This window comes from Trichomycterus rosablanca, chromosome 22 (assembly GCF_030014385.1).
Source record: "Trichomycterus rosablanca isolate fTriRos1 chromosome 22, fTriRos1.hap1, whole genome shotgun sequence".
Lineage (NCBI taxonomy): Eukaryota > Metazoa > Chordata > Actinopteri > Siluriformes > Trichomycteridae > Trichomycterus > Trichomycterus rosablanca.
In genome coordinates, this window is record NC_086009.1 from 10,438,352 (window position 1) to 10,454,035 (window position 15,684).

General features: G+C 37.2%; 1 protein-coding gene across 1 annotated transcript in view; it reads right to left on the reverse strand.

The window, feature by feature from the left end:
* Window positions 1–15,235, reverse strand: part of spop (speckle type BTB/POZ protein) — a 213,257-nt gene extending 198,022 nt beyond the window's left edge. Inside the window, exon 1 of the mRNA XM_063018506.1 lies at window positions 15,173–15,235. The gene's annotated coding sequence lies outside the window, so the exon portion shown is untranslated. The remainder of the gene's footprint in view (window positions 1–15,172) is intronic.
* Between the last annotated feature and the right edge of the window lie 449 nt (window positions 15,236–15,684).

The following is a 15,684-nucleotide window of genomic DNA, read 5'->3' on the forward strand; positions in this document are numbered from 1 at the left end:
ACTGTGATTAGGTTCCCTGGTCCATTGGCTGAAAAACACCCCCAAATCATTAGGTTCCCACCACCATGTTTGACAGTGGGGATGGTGTTCTTAGAGAAGGCTTCTCCTTTTTTACGCCAAATGAAGGATACATCATTGTGGCCAAAAAATTTAATTTTTGTTTCATCTGACCATAAAACAGAAGACCAGAAGTCTTCTTCTTTGTCCAGATGAGCATTTGCAAAGGCCAAGCGAGCTTTTGTGTGCCTTTTCTGGAGAAGTGGCGTCCTCCTTGGTCTGCGTCCATGGAACCCAGCAGTGTGCAGTGTCCGTTGGACTTTCTGCCTTGAGACGTTGCCACCAGCAGAGCCCAGATTCACCAGGATGGCCTTGGTGGTGATCCTTGGATTCTTTTTCACCTCTCTCACTATCCTCCTGGCCAGCACAGGTGTCACTTTTGGCTTCCGACCACGTCCTCTGAGATTGTCCACAGTGCGGAATAGGGCTGGGCGATATGGATCAAAAGTAATATTTCGATATTTTTTCGCTGAACCACGATATACGATATATATCTCGATATTTTTTCATCCCATAAGATAATAACAAAAAGACACTTCTGAGACAAAGCTACATGTTCCAAATTTTTTACAGGCACTTTTATTAACATTCATGCTGGGGAAGCTTCACACAAGAACTATTTTTCTTTAAAAAAAAAAGAACTATTCTTAGAAAAAGTTTGTTGTTTTCTAACGTCTCACCTGTCGTGTAATGTGAATTACAAATATATTGTCTGGCCCTTTAAGAATGTTAAGTGCACTATAGGGCGCAGGGAGCGAGTGTGTAGGGAAGGTGTCGGAATTTATCGTTTCCGTCTGTGCTCGCGTTCTTCTGTTGTTTTGCACTGAGCTTGTGTGACATTAAATATAGCGTTCTCGTTAAACCCCCCTCTCATGTTTGGACTTTATAAATTATTTTATGTATATGTCGCCACAACATTAACATTTACATTAATATTTTTTTACCGTATAGAACTCAGTTCTGTAATACAGGCAGAACTAATCCTTCATGTAACTATTACAACATTTCATGCATTTTAATCAGGGTTCTGCTTCATGCACTTTATTATTATTTAAGAGCTGTATTTGTTGTTTAATTGCTGTTTGCTCCTTGTTTACTGCAGAGTTAGTTCATGCAATTTTATAAATTTTTGGTTGTTTATTGGCCAAGAACAAGAAATACTATAATACATGATAAATAAATAAATGAGTCTCGGACATTGGGCGATCATCCAGTATAAACTAACACGTCCACGTACAACATCCAGTACAGAAATCACTCCCCATAATGTTTGTATTATACAGATATAGCAAATATCTATACATGCACATCACATATACAAACACAAGAGTCAGAACAACAGGAGACGCACCGTTACGTTATTATTACTGTTTATAACACTTGTGCATAATTTACACTGTTTATATATGAAGTAAACACGTGCATGTCAGCGCGTGCATGCGCTTGTATGTATTTCCGTTTTCCAATATTGGTTTTAGAAACGAATAACGACTCGTTTTCTTGTTTATCAACTTTGGGATTTGAAGTGAAAAACGAATGATCAAAGGTACACGGAGCTGGAACCTTTTGTCTGGACTTGTTCTTGGCATTCTCTACAGAATACATTATTCCGCTGCTCATCTGACACTTCTCCACCACTGAATCCGAACCATCTCCAAATAATTGAGCCATTATTATTCTTTTTACTAAGCAGCTCCTCCACCATCTCCATGCTATCACGGGAGTTTTACTTACAGAAATGTGTTCAGAAAGGCGGTGGGGAGGGAGGGGCGAGTTGTGTTCAGTGAGGGAGAGGGGCGGGGCAGGTGAACATGTGCAGAGACTAACTGAGAGAAGAGAAAGACGACTGTCGGATGTAATTGGAACGCAACTTCTATATCGATATACGCGATATTGTCTTATCTTATATCGCGTATGAAAATATATCGATATTTTATAAAATCTCGATATATCGCCCAGCCCTAGTGCGGAACGTCTTGTATTTTTTAATAATACTTTGCACTGTAGCCACTGGAATTTGTAAACATTTAGATATGGCCTTATAGCCCTTTCCTGACTTGTGAGCAGCCACAATGCGCACCCGCAGGTCCTTAGTGAGCTCCTTTAGCCATGACTGTCCACATACCAACTGCAGAGAGCTGCTGTTTTTAACCTGTTGAGTTGATTAAAACAGCTGTTCCCAATGAATCAGGGTAATTAGGATGCTTCAGAACAGCTTGGACTATTTGGAATGGTATAGAACTTTGGATTTTTCCATAGACTGTGACAGTTTGCAAAGGGTATGAATAATTTTGGACATGGCACTTTTTGTTCAAATGTAAATAAAAGCTGAGAAATATTTTTTTCCACAATGATGCCTCTTGTACATTGTCTTATTATCTTCTGGGAGACGCCTGTGTCATTTCCGGTCAAAGTCAAAATTTGCCAGGGGTATGAATAATTTCGGGCTTCACTGTATATATATATACAGATGAGCATATAGATAGATAGATAGATGATAGATAGGTAGGTAGGTAGGTAGGTAGGTAGGTAGGTAGGTAGGTAGGTAGGTAGGTAGATAGATAGATAGATAGATAGATAGATAGATAGATAGATAGATAGATAGATAGATAGATAGATAGATAGATAGAAACAGACACACAGAAACATTTACATTTTACATTTTCAGCATTTAGCAGACGCTTTTATCCAAAGCGACGTACACAATGAGCTGAACACGATGAGCAATTGAGGGTTAAGGGCCTTGCTCAGGGACCCAACAGTGGCAACTTGGTCGTAGCGGGGCTTGAACCGGCAACCTTCTGTTTACTAGTCCAGTACCTTAACCACTGAGCTATCACTGCCCTACTGAAACATAAACACAAACACAAACACATACATATTATTGGCCTCTTATGGCTTATCGGATCTCCTCACTGGTTTGAACGCCAGAGCTAGAGTTGTGCAGCAGTTAGACTACATGCTACTCTATCATGCAACCCTGTGGTTTATTTAAGATTTCTTTAGAATCACGATATAATCACTATTTTATTAACTAACCAGTAATATAATAATATAATATGAAATATTTTAACTGTCACTGTGACCATCACCATTTCATTTTTGAAACGTAAATGATTTACATATCTCATAATGTTAATCATTGCATAATACGCAGTAAATAAAAAAAAAGTAAATGACTGGGCTAAATCCTGCTGGCCTCACAAGAGTTCTATTCTTATCAAAGAAAGACATGATTTGTTAAGGATTTGTTAGGCTCACTGATGTGCATAGGGAGCCCTGGCGCATTGCAGCTTGCATCTTTCCAGAGTGCCCATGCTCACCCCTGTACACCACCACAAGTGACTACAGTGAGCACATGAACATCACAAATGGACCATGGCTCAGTGGAAGAAGGTGACCTGGTCTGATGAATTCTTTTACATTACGAGGGTGGTCGAGTGTGCGTGCATCACTTTTCTGGCACCAGGATGCACTACAGGAAAAGGGCAACTCGGTGGAGGAAGTGTGAAGCTCTGGGAAATGTATTGCAGGGAAATCTTGGGTACTGGCATTTATGTGGACATACAACATACATACATGACCATGTACACTTATTCATGGCAACAGTACTTCCTAAAGTCAGTGGCTTCTTTCAGCACCCTGCCACACTACAAAAACTGTTCAGGAATAGTTTTATCCTTAAATGTTAACACGGCCTCTAAATTCCCCAGATCTAAATACGATCAGGCATCTATGAGATGTGCTAAACAAATAAGTCAGACTCATGGAAGCTACACTTTTTAATTTAAAGGACTTAAAGAATCTGCTGCTAACAACTTGGTGCCAGAGATCACAGGACACCTTTAGGGGTCTTGTGAGGTCCATGCCCTAACGAGTCAGAGATGTTTTGGTAATACAAGGGGAAACAATATCAGGCAGGTGGTTTTACTGGCTTAATTTATAATATAATTTAAACTTAATGTCCAAGTTTCTTAAAAGGAAAAAGCTATCAATATTTTACTTTTTTAATCAAACCTAAAAAATAATTATTTTATCATAAAAAGTTTTAAAAAATACTTTTTTGTTTTGTTTTTGGCCTCTACAGGTACTAAGATGCTGCCTAAGTGAGTGTGAATGAGAGCGAGAAAAAGAGAGAGGGAAAGAGAGACTGCTAAATTATATTAATTACAGTATCACTATCCAAATAAAATGAGCTAATTAAGATGTTAATGATACCACTTTAAAATTATTTCGATAAATTCCCTTTTCTACTTGCCCGTCTTCTCAGATTTACTCTGGTGCTACACTGTGAGTTTAAGGCTCAGCGCATGTGTATACAAAGACTTCTTAAACTGCTTTTTAATCAATTCATTAGGCTCTACTAGGGCTGTCGCGCTAACCGCAATTTTGAAATATCGCGGTATAGACCAGCCAACCGCAGGGCATGCCAAGCAACCGCAACACCGCGATATTCACGGGCCTAATAAATGTTAAATAAATTCATATTGAAAATGAGCTAGGAGCGACATTTTCCCGCAACCTGTTCTCATTGCTGAGTGTCAGGCTTTGTGTTTTAAAATGTAAACAATCGCAACAGGAATTATAGGCAAGTTTATTAATGATCAAATGAAGTTTACACTCAATAAAATACTTGTAATTTAGACTATATTCAAACAGCCTCGGCGTACTAAAACACTTAATGACGGTTAATATGGCATTGCAGCCTGCAAATATTCTCTTGCTGGCTTGCTGGAATTATTTAATAAAGCAATAAGCCACGAGAGGCCGTGCATTACTGTGATTTTAGCACGGGGATGACGTTTTTGGCACGACGCGAAGCGGAGTGCCTAAAACTTCTTTCCCCGTGCTAAAATCATAACAGTAATGCACGGTCTCGAGTGGCTTATTGCTTTTATAAAACGGCGGTCAACATAAAATATAATAAATACAACAATGTTTAATTCATAAATGTATTTATTATGTATAAACTTACAATAAAGCATTCTTCCGCGACGCAAAATAGTTCGATTAACAGTGTTGCTAGGCAACATGAGGGCGAAAATAACATTAATTTTTTTCTATTCAGTGGCGTATTAATATGGAATAATGTGAGGTGGTCAGAGGTGTGCGTTTATCGGGGATTTTACAACGGCTTCGAACGCAGCTCAGCCAATCAGATTTTAGGACCGGAACTATCCGTTTTATAAATGTATTTTTTCGTTGAATAAAAATGTATTGAAACGAATAATAACTTAAAATGTAGTATACGTATATTGTTATGTTAATTATATCTACTAAATAGATAGTTAATAGTGGCGCAATAACCAGGCTAGATTTGCTTTGATCTGTAAAGTCGCATGCAGGATCAGTACACGTGTGTATTAGTGTAACATCAGTAACGTCGGGAACATCACTCCCCCACTCAGATCCTCTCTAAACCACATCAGGTGAACATGTTGGTTCTTCTAGCGCGCATGATAACGCAGGTTTAAACTCTTACAGACTTTATTCTTTATTCTATTTTTTTTTTCCATATTTTGATTAGATGTGCGTTTAAAATATTTTGCCTTTTGTTTCACAGTGTATATCTAGCCTAGAAGCTAAATTTAAACCTTTTTTAATAGAGAAAAGACGCGAATCCCTGCTCTGTTCTGTATTTAACATTAAACACGCATTTCATTGGTCTTAAAGCTGTCTCATCTTTGTCATTATAAAGCAATAATATATCGAATCATAGCCTAACAATAAAGCTTGTTTATATAGCTCTAAAATCAAGATTAATTAAGTAATTTTCAAAAACAAAAAAAAACAAAAAAAAACGGCAATATCACCGCATACCGCGATATTGAGACAGGTTGAATATCGCAGGGGGAAATTCTTTCACCGCGACAGCCCTAGGCTCTACCCATTTATCCATACACATTCACTCTCATAACTATGTATAATACAAGTACAGTGGTACCTTGTAACTCAACGTCCCCTAAATTCAAAATCTTTGAAACTCAACACCCTTTGTCAAGACATTTGTACCCTTAAACTCAACGTTTCCCTTAAACTTAACGTGTGCATGACTGCTGCTTTGTTCAGGGCTCGGCTTGAGCGGTGTGGTAAAAAGTCATCCAAGTGCGAATAAGAGACAAATCTGCATTTGTGTGGAATAACCGTCAAATCCAGTCTTAAAGCTGCACATGTATCTGTGTTTATCTGGATTTTCCTCACTGTTTCACTTTAAAACTTGAGTTACAGCTCGAGGTTCTGAGAAATTGTGGGAATAAGCTTTTCTGAGAGTCTAAAACGCTTGTCTCTCCACTAATCAAAAAGCATAAGAAAACAATAAAATAGTTAAGGTAAAGTGCAGGTTTTATTGTATTTTTTATTGATATTTAACTGTTTTTTAATTTTATTTCAGTGTTTTTTATATTACATTTGTGTTATTTTTAGTGTATAAGTGTCAAAAACAACCCCATTATTTTACATTTGCCTAAATAATATGCAGTTCCACGGGACCATGGAACTCATTAACAGGTTTTCATACATCCTTATGTAAAAATACCTTAAAACTCAACGCCTTTTAAATTCAATGCCAAAACCAATTGACATTGAGTTTTAAGGTACCATTTTTAGAAAACTGCACAACAGAGATACGTAGATGGTTAGATGTGAGTGAGACAAGGAATGGAAAAATTACTGTAAAAAAATTTTTTTTTTAATTAAAATAAAAAAAAAGGGCACGTTATTTTGAAGAGATATGGATAAGTGGTATTTTAGTTGACTTAGCCATCTTCTGCTAGTGTGTGTGTGTGTGTATAGGCAACAGATTTTCGCAGATATGCAGAATGGCTGGCATTTCAGTTTTAGCTTTAACCTTTTGCTGTGCTTGTGGTGGGGAGGGAGTTGCATTCAGGCCCGACTGGCAGAGAGTTTTTTACGTTCTGTGGCTCTGGTATTGTGTGCTTGACTTGAGGCAATCGTTTGTCATTAGAGACTGACCTCTGTTGCGAGTGCAGTTAAAAAGAAATTCGTGCATTTTTCCCAGCTACCTGAAGAAGGTAAGAAGTAATTGTACAGACAGAGCAGGTGCAAGAGAGGGAAAAGTAGAGGCCATTGCCTGATTGAAATCAATATTTCATATGGTTGTGAAATTGGCTTTTTGGTTTTGGGAAAAGAGAGAAAAAAGCAGTACGTGTTGGACTGCACCTTTTTACTAATGTGCCATGACTATACAAAAGGTTCTTGGGTGTTTAGTGATCCACAAATTAAACATAACAATACTTAAAGTAAAAAGGTTTAAATTGAAATGTAATACATCATTGAACACACAAGCTTAATATATTCTAAATAAATGTGCTTACACATACAAAATCTACGACGGCGTATTAGGGCCACTGTAAAGAAAAGAAAAATTGTAAGTTTCGATTTCGAGAATAAAGTCGTATAAGTTTCGATTTCGAGAATAAAGTCGAAATTATTTCGAGAATAAAAGTATGTTTCAATTTCGAGATTAAAGTCGAAATGATTTCGAGAATAAAGTCGTATAAGTTTCGATTTCGAGAATAAAGTCGAAATTATTTCGAGAATAAAAGTATGTTTCAATTTCGAGATTAAAGTCGAAATGATTTCGAGAATAAAGTCGGAATGATTTTGAGATTAAAATCGAAATTATTTCAAGATTAAAGTTGAAATATTATGGCTATAGCAACCTCCTTGTGTTAAAATGAGGGATGTTTATGATTTGGTAAAGTTATACTTTCATATCGGTTTCACAAATAAAGAAATCCCCAATCTCCTGCACATCAGCAACAGTTTGTTATTAGCGTAAGAACGCTGAAGCTGCTTTGCAATAAACTGTGTTTATTTAGTAGAACGTGGACTCGTACTATAAACCAAAGCCGTATGGCATGGCTATAAATGGTTGCATTGACAGGTTTAGTCGTCATGTCCTGTGGATGGAAGCGTACAATACATACAATGACCCAAAAGTAATCGCAGGTTATTGGATAACCACAGTAACCCACATTGGACGCTGCCCTCGGCGCTTGCATGCCGATCCAGGTACTGAGACCCGTGCTTCTCTGAACTGACAAGCCTACGACGTTTGCACACTCTTTGGCCATTTCAACTTTAATTTGGAAATAATTTTGACTTTATTCTCATAATATTTTGATTTTATTTTTGAAATCGAAGCTAAAAAAATATTTTTTACAGTGGCCCTAATACTTCGTCATAAAATCAGATTAACTGTAAGAAATATATTCTGGAAATCTATATCTATGCTATACTTAGCGCCATGTGAACTTGCCGGTGATTTCGTGCAAGTATATAGAAGCAAAAAAAGTTTATTTGAGAAACCAAATTGAATTAACATTAATAACAGTCAGTCAGTAATCAGATTTTACAAAAGACACTACTTGTTTGGTTTTTTTAACAGCTTGTGAGGTGTTTTAGAAATAAAATTAAGGTTGGCCCACTATTAAGCAGCTTTAAAAAAGTTTAAACTGTTTAAACTCTTGAGTGTCGTTATCGCATAAAACAAATCTAAAACACTTTCCACCCCCCACCCCATCTCAAAACATTAACGTTACACCTACAATAATGTTCCCAAGTTTTTGGATAAACATTACAACACCCCTGCTCTAGAACATCAATCTGTTTGGGTGTACAGGCTTTTCTATGGCCCATTCATTGGTCCTCAAATTGTTTGCATCATTTTACTGATCGTCTTCCTCCTTTTGTACCTTAAACTACTTCAATTTCTTTTGACCAATACCAGCCATTAGTCGACTGCTAAGTGTTAACCAAGAAACTAATTCTTGTTCTTCGCTACAAAAACACTGCTCTATAGTAGATCTGTTCAAAATCGATTTAGGCCCAGTTCTAAATGTATGCATTCATCAAACAATGTATAAATGTAATCTATCTTGTTATAAAACAAAATAACCTAGCCGGAGGAAAAACTTTATCCCATCATCTCTGCCTTGTACATTATTTTCTTATAACATAACAGCGTGCCTGTTAACTCCTACATATGAATTAACAATGCATTAGAAGTGATTACTAAAAAGACTTAATGCACTTGATGCTTGTTCTTTTCTACTCATTTGCATGGGCACTTGGTTTTTATCAAATATATTTTATCTTCATGCATCTTTTTCTAACTGGGATCATTAAACACCTCAGGGCATGCATCATTTATACAAATCAAAGACAGTGTGCTACTAGGAAATTCTCAGCATTGGTAGAAGACTGGCAGTCATCTAGTCCATCCCATCACAATTAAGGATGTAAGTGACTATCCAAAAACTAAGAAAAGTCATTGTTTAACTAATGCTGTCAATTAAAATAATCTTTTTTTTTCCAGCAGCTAACAGTTCATTTAAATAGAGAGCAAAGCTACAAAGACACACACATGAAGCATAGTGAATGTACAGAGTGCTGAAATCTAACCCACCCACAGTTCACATGCAGCAGGACTGGTCACAGATGCAGAAAGAGATATTTTGCATCATCTTTTACTGCATGTTGTTTAAAAAATGCTTATGTTAACCAACAGCATCTTTATTAGTTAGAATTTGCATGTTTAGTTAGCCCTTGTTATACACTGTTCGATGCTGGCTAACTTTATTTTTGAAAAGTCTTTTTCTAAATGCTGAACCAGTTTTGATTTACTAAGGCCGTGTTTATACTTCTAGTTTGGTTCCCTTGGTCCAGACTCCAGACTAACCAAGAAAATGATACAATGTTACATTTTAGTCGTGGTTTGCTTATCGTTCACACACACAAATTTACAATCAAATCGAATTCCACATTATAACCACCTTAAGTCTTAAGTCTAGTTTTTAATTAGAATATTGATACTCTAATTCAGGTAGAGTTGCTATGACATACAGAGATAAAATAAAACTGTCACAACAATTTAAATGAGATCTAGTGTATTTCTTTGTGGATCCTCTTTTTTACCCAATCATGATACCTTTACCTGTTGCCAATGCACCTGCTTATGTGGAATGTTTTAAGACACTATAACTTAACTATATTGTTAAGGACTAGTATAATATTGTACTGGACTAGTAATCAAAAGGTCGCTGGTTCAAGCCCCACCACTGCCAGCTTGCCACTGTAAGGACCTGAAGTCGCTTTGGATAAAAGCATCTACTAAACTCTGAAAATGTACATCTAAATGTAACTTCAACTTTTTGAAATGTGTTGCAGGCATCATATATTAAATACTAGTATATATATATATATATATATATATATATATATATATATACATATATATATATATATATATATATATATATATATATACACATATACAGGGGTTGGACAAAATAACTGAAACACCTGGTTTTAGACCACAATAATTTATTAGTATGGTGTAGGGCCTCCTTTTGCGGCCAATACAGCATCAATTCGTCTTGGAAATGACATATACAAGTCCTGCACAGTGGTCAGAGGGATTTTAAGCCATTCTTCTTGCAGGATAGTGGCCAGGTCACTACGTGATGCTGGTGGAGGAAAACGTTTCCTGACTCGCTTCTCCAAAACACCCCAAAGTGGCTCAATAATATTTAGATCTGGTGACTGTGCAGGCCATGGGAGATGTTCAACTTCACTTTCATGTTCATCAAACCAATCTTTCACCAGTCTTGCTGTGTGTATTGGTGCATTGTCATCCTGATACACGGCACCGCCATTGGATGCACATGGTCGTCCAGAATGGTTCGGTAGTCCTTGGCAGTGACGCGCCCATCTAGCACAAGTATTGGGCCAAGGGAATGCCATGATATGGCAGCCCAAACCATCACTGATCCACCCCCATGCTTCACTCTGGGCATGCAACAGTCTGGGTGGTACGCTTCTTTGGGGCTTCTCCACACCGTAACTCTCCCGGATGTGGGGAAAACAGTAAAGGTGGACTCATCAGAGAACAATACATGTTTCACATTGTCCACAGCCCAAGATTTGCGCTCCTTGCACCATTGAAACCGACGTTTGGCATTGGCACGAGTGACCAAAGGTTTGGCTATAGCAGCCCGGCCGTGTATATTGACCCTGTGGAGCTCACGACGGACAGTTCTGGTGGAAACAGGAGAGTTGAGGTGCACATTTAATTCTGCCGTGATTTGGGCAACCGTGGTTTTATGTTTTTTGGATACAATCCGGGTTAGCACCCGAACATCCCTTTCAGACAGCTTCCTCTTGCGTCCACAGTTAATCCTGTTGGATGTGGTTTGTCCTTCTTGGTGGTATGCTGACATTACCCTGGATACCGTGGCTCTTGATACATCACAAAGACTTGCTGTCTTGGTCACAGATGCGCCAGCAAGACGTGCACCAACAATTTGTCCTCTTTTGAACTCTGGTATGTCACCCATAATGTTGTGTGCATTGCAATATTTTGAGCAAAACTGTCCTCTTACCCTGCTAATTGAACCTTCACACTCTGCTCTTACTGGTGCAATGTGCAATTAATAAAGATTGGCCACCAGACTGGTCCAATTTAGCCATGAAACCTCCCACACTAAAATGACAGGTGGGGGGGTGTTAGCAGTAAATAAATAAACCGGAGCAGCGCGCGCTCGTGTTTGTGTGTGTGTGTGCCTTTAGAAGAGACGCTTTGTTCACTGTATCGCTATAAGTGATTCATTGATTCACGAGTCATTTTTCGCGAAGCGTAAGTTTCTCTTCTCAGTTATCTCTCCGTGTTTACTGTTATTAATTAAATGTCGTGGTTTTAAATAAACACCAGCTACTACAGAACATTTTGTGTGACTCTCTTACATTAAAAAGCTTCATTAAAAAGCTTAATTAAACTGCTATTACCACAGATCTGTAACCGACCGTCAGACTCGTTCCGTCTAAGGAGCTAAAAGTTCAGCAGATGATCCTGAACTAACGAATTTGGTAATGAATAAACTTTTGCCTCTGATTGGCTCTGTAACGTCTTCTGTTCTCATCTACATCACAAGTAAGAACCGCTTACGATTTACCAAAGTGAACCAGGAGTTTATATAACGTGCTGATAGAATCGACTCAGATGTGACCGGGTTGAATTATCTTTTTAAAGTAAATATTACAATCAGCAAAATTACATCGTATGTATGATGCACAACGTTAATGATGTTATTTTAGGTCATGAAGAGCTTTCACTGTGGTTTCTGTACGATGGTTGATGAATGGTGATGTGATGGTTGGTGCTTCGTAGCTCAAAGTCTGGATCAATCCACTGAGCTGTTAACTTAACGTGATCTTTATATATCACACGATCGGATCGGCTACTTTTAGGAAATATCGCTGATCGCCGATAGCATATTTTGATTAAAAATCGGCCGATACCGATTCATAGCCGATCGATCGTCCCATCTCTAATATATATATATATATATATATATATATTAGGGCTGTCGAAGTTAACGCGATAATAACGCATTAACGCGATCTCAATTTACTGGTAGAACCAACGTTTTAACGTCGGACTTGCCACCGTTTGTTTCATTTGCGGTTTGTTAACATAATGTAACCAAGCGTCGTAATGATGCACTCGCTTAATAAAGAAATAAATGAACGGTATATTCACAAATTGTCGAAAGCAGAACACTTTTATTAGCTTCTTCTGTTACGGTACCGAGAGTCATCGCGTTAGCCAAGCATGAACTATGAATTCCAATTCCATAAACTATGGAAGCCCCAAAGGGTCAAAACACACTTCGTGTAGAAACGTCCATCAAACCATTGTCACGATACAACCACAGAAAAATCTGTTACAGTAACCTAAAGCACCGCTGATCTACAATGTTTTCTGATGGAGAAATTTTAACCTACAATCTGACATATATACGAAGTCAAGGGTCTCTGCTGGATAGTATTACTGCCTAGTATGTGAGTGAATAAAACTCCCTTACAGTTTTCTCTTGTCCCAGCAGTTTTTAACATAAGTACATTTAGCATAAAATGTGTTCACCATTTTAATGGTAACATTTCACTTAAAAATCCTTGTTTTCTATAACATTTACACAGATTTTTTTAAATGCGATTAACTATATGAAATTCTGAGATTAATCGCGATTAAAATTTTTAATCGTTTGACAGCCCTAATACATATAAATATATACATATATATATATATATATATATATATATATATATATATATATATATATATATATATATATATATACATATATATATATATATATATATATATATATATATATATATATATATATATATATATATATATATATATATATATACACACACACACACACACACACACACACATTGCGAGTTACAAAACAGACCTCTGGACCTTTGCCCATAACCTGTTGATCAACTTTCAAAATTCTTTCACTATTAGACACAACAACAGTCATTTTACTTATTCAAAATACTGGTTACCATGTCAGCTGTTTGTGTTTCCACTCAACAGAGTATTGTAACAATTTAATTGGAACAATTTAATTAGGAACTTGTATCTGTTTAAACTGTATGTGATTACTTGAATTTTCAGAGAAATCTGTCACTTTTTATTTCCTTGTTTTTTGCCAATAGATTTTTTTTTTCAATAATTTCTGTCATTAGTGTTTATCATTGCTATTTAAAATTATTGTAACTTTGTTTAGTTTTATCTTTTAATTATACACTACATGGCCACATGTAAATAACTGAAGGTTTCAATCAGCCCCAACTTCTAACAGATATTACAAACATGAAATCATTTATAAAACAGCTTCAGCTCTGTGTCAGCAGTTTTGAGTCAACAAGCCCTCTCATGCTTTAGCATTAGTGTGTCACCGTAAACATAGCAAGGGATATAAATCATTGTTGAGTTTGGTCTGGAGGAATTTGTGCCCAACACCAAGCTTTGACCTCAACCCCACTGAACACATTTGGGATAAATTATAACGTTGGTTAAATGGGTACAAATTCTGGGGCAAAAGAAATCAGTTTACATACTTGTAGAAAACATTACACACTGGTATGGTCAAAAATATGTGGACACCTGACCATAAGTTTGTTTAATATCCCATTTTTAAACCACTGGCATTAATATGGATGCCACTATTCTGGGCTGGTGTTTCACGAGCTTTTGAATTGTCTGTGGAGATTTGTCAGGATTCATACAAATACACATTTGTGAGATCAGCCACTGATCCTTTTTTTGACTCACAGTGAACATCTTAGACACATCATTAGCAGTTATACATTTTCATCAACACCTTTAGTAACTGTGATTGTTCTCTGCAAGAAAACAATGTCAAACGCAAAGTTTAAAAGGCTCTGTTAACAAAAAGTTCAATCATCACTGTTCCAGCCCATCTAAATCATAATACCTAGACTTTTATTGCTGCAGTGCAGCAACAACTTGACACTGATCTTTAACTACAACCAAAGTGTATGTTATTCCTTGGCAGCCAACACTCCTGCAGCTCTGCACTGCGAACAAACTCTATTTAGCAAGACATAAAATTGAATCAGTGCGCATGCTTTAAAATATTATCACATAGTAAATGAATGAAAGTGTCTGCAACATTAACGTAAAGGCCTATTTACAAAACTAACTTGCTCACCAACCCCTTCCAATGTTGTTATTATAGAAATATACTCTGCTATGCTATTCATCATCATTTTATTATTGACATATCACATTATAATAATGTAAACCAAGTTAATACCTTAATTAAAACTACGCCAGTACAAACAAGTTACATGCTAACGCTAACATTCAAAACAACCACCATGCTAGCAACTTAATAGTTCATACAGCACTTGGCTAGCTGGTTAGCTTCCCAGCTAAGTTGAATAACCAGATACAAGGCAAAACCGTTACTGTACATTAGTGACCATGTAAATTATGCAGAAACGATCACAATAAACGGCAGACAAACACAAGACCTTATCTTGAAGTGAGACAGTGATCTATGAAGCGCCGCTGCTTATTATGTAATATAAACACCACAATCACAACTGTTAGCATGTTGCTAACAACCATCTACAGAGTTAGCCTACAGACAAACATAAAGTCTCTCTGCGCAAACACCTGCTCCTTACTTATCCAACTGACACTTAATAAATATGGCCACCAACAACACGAGGCATATAAAACCATGTTTGGTTATTTTAAACTTACCCATTTGTAGTATTTTTTCCAGCCGTATCAAATATTTCTCTCGCGCACTGCTTTACGTCCGGGTTAAAGCGCGTGACGACAACCGGCCGCGCACACACAAGCTGAGCTTCGCGAGCTCTCCAGCATTGTGTTTGTTTCAAACTGTTTCAAACTGTTTCATACTGCGTAACACTCAGTGCACCACCATATACTGCATACTACACAGTGCAAAGCATATACTGCATACTACACAGTGCACCACCATATACTACATACTACACGGTGCAAAGCATATACTGCATACTACACAGTGTACCACCATATATTGCATACTACACGGTGCAAAGCATATACTGCATACTACACAGTGCACCACCATATACTACATACTACACGGTGCAAAGCATATACTGCATACTACACAGTGTACCACCATATATTGCATACTACACAGTGCAAAGCATATAGTGCGTACTACACGGTGCAAAGCATATACTGCATACTACACAGTGCACCACCATATACTGCATACT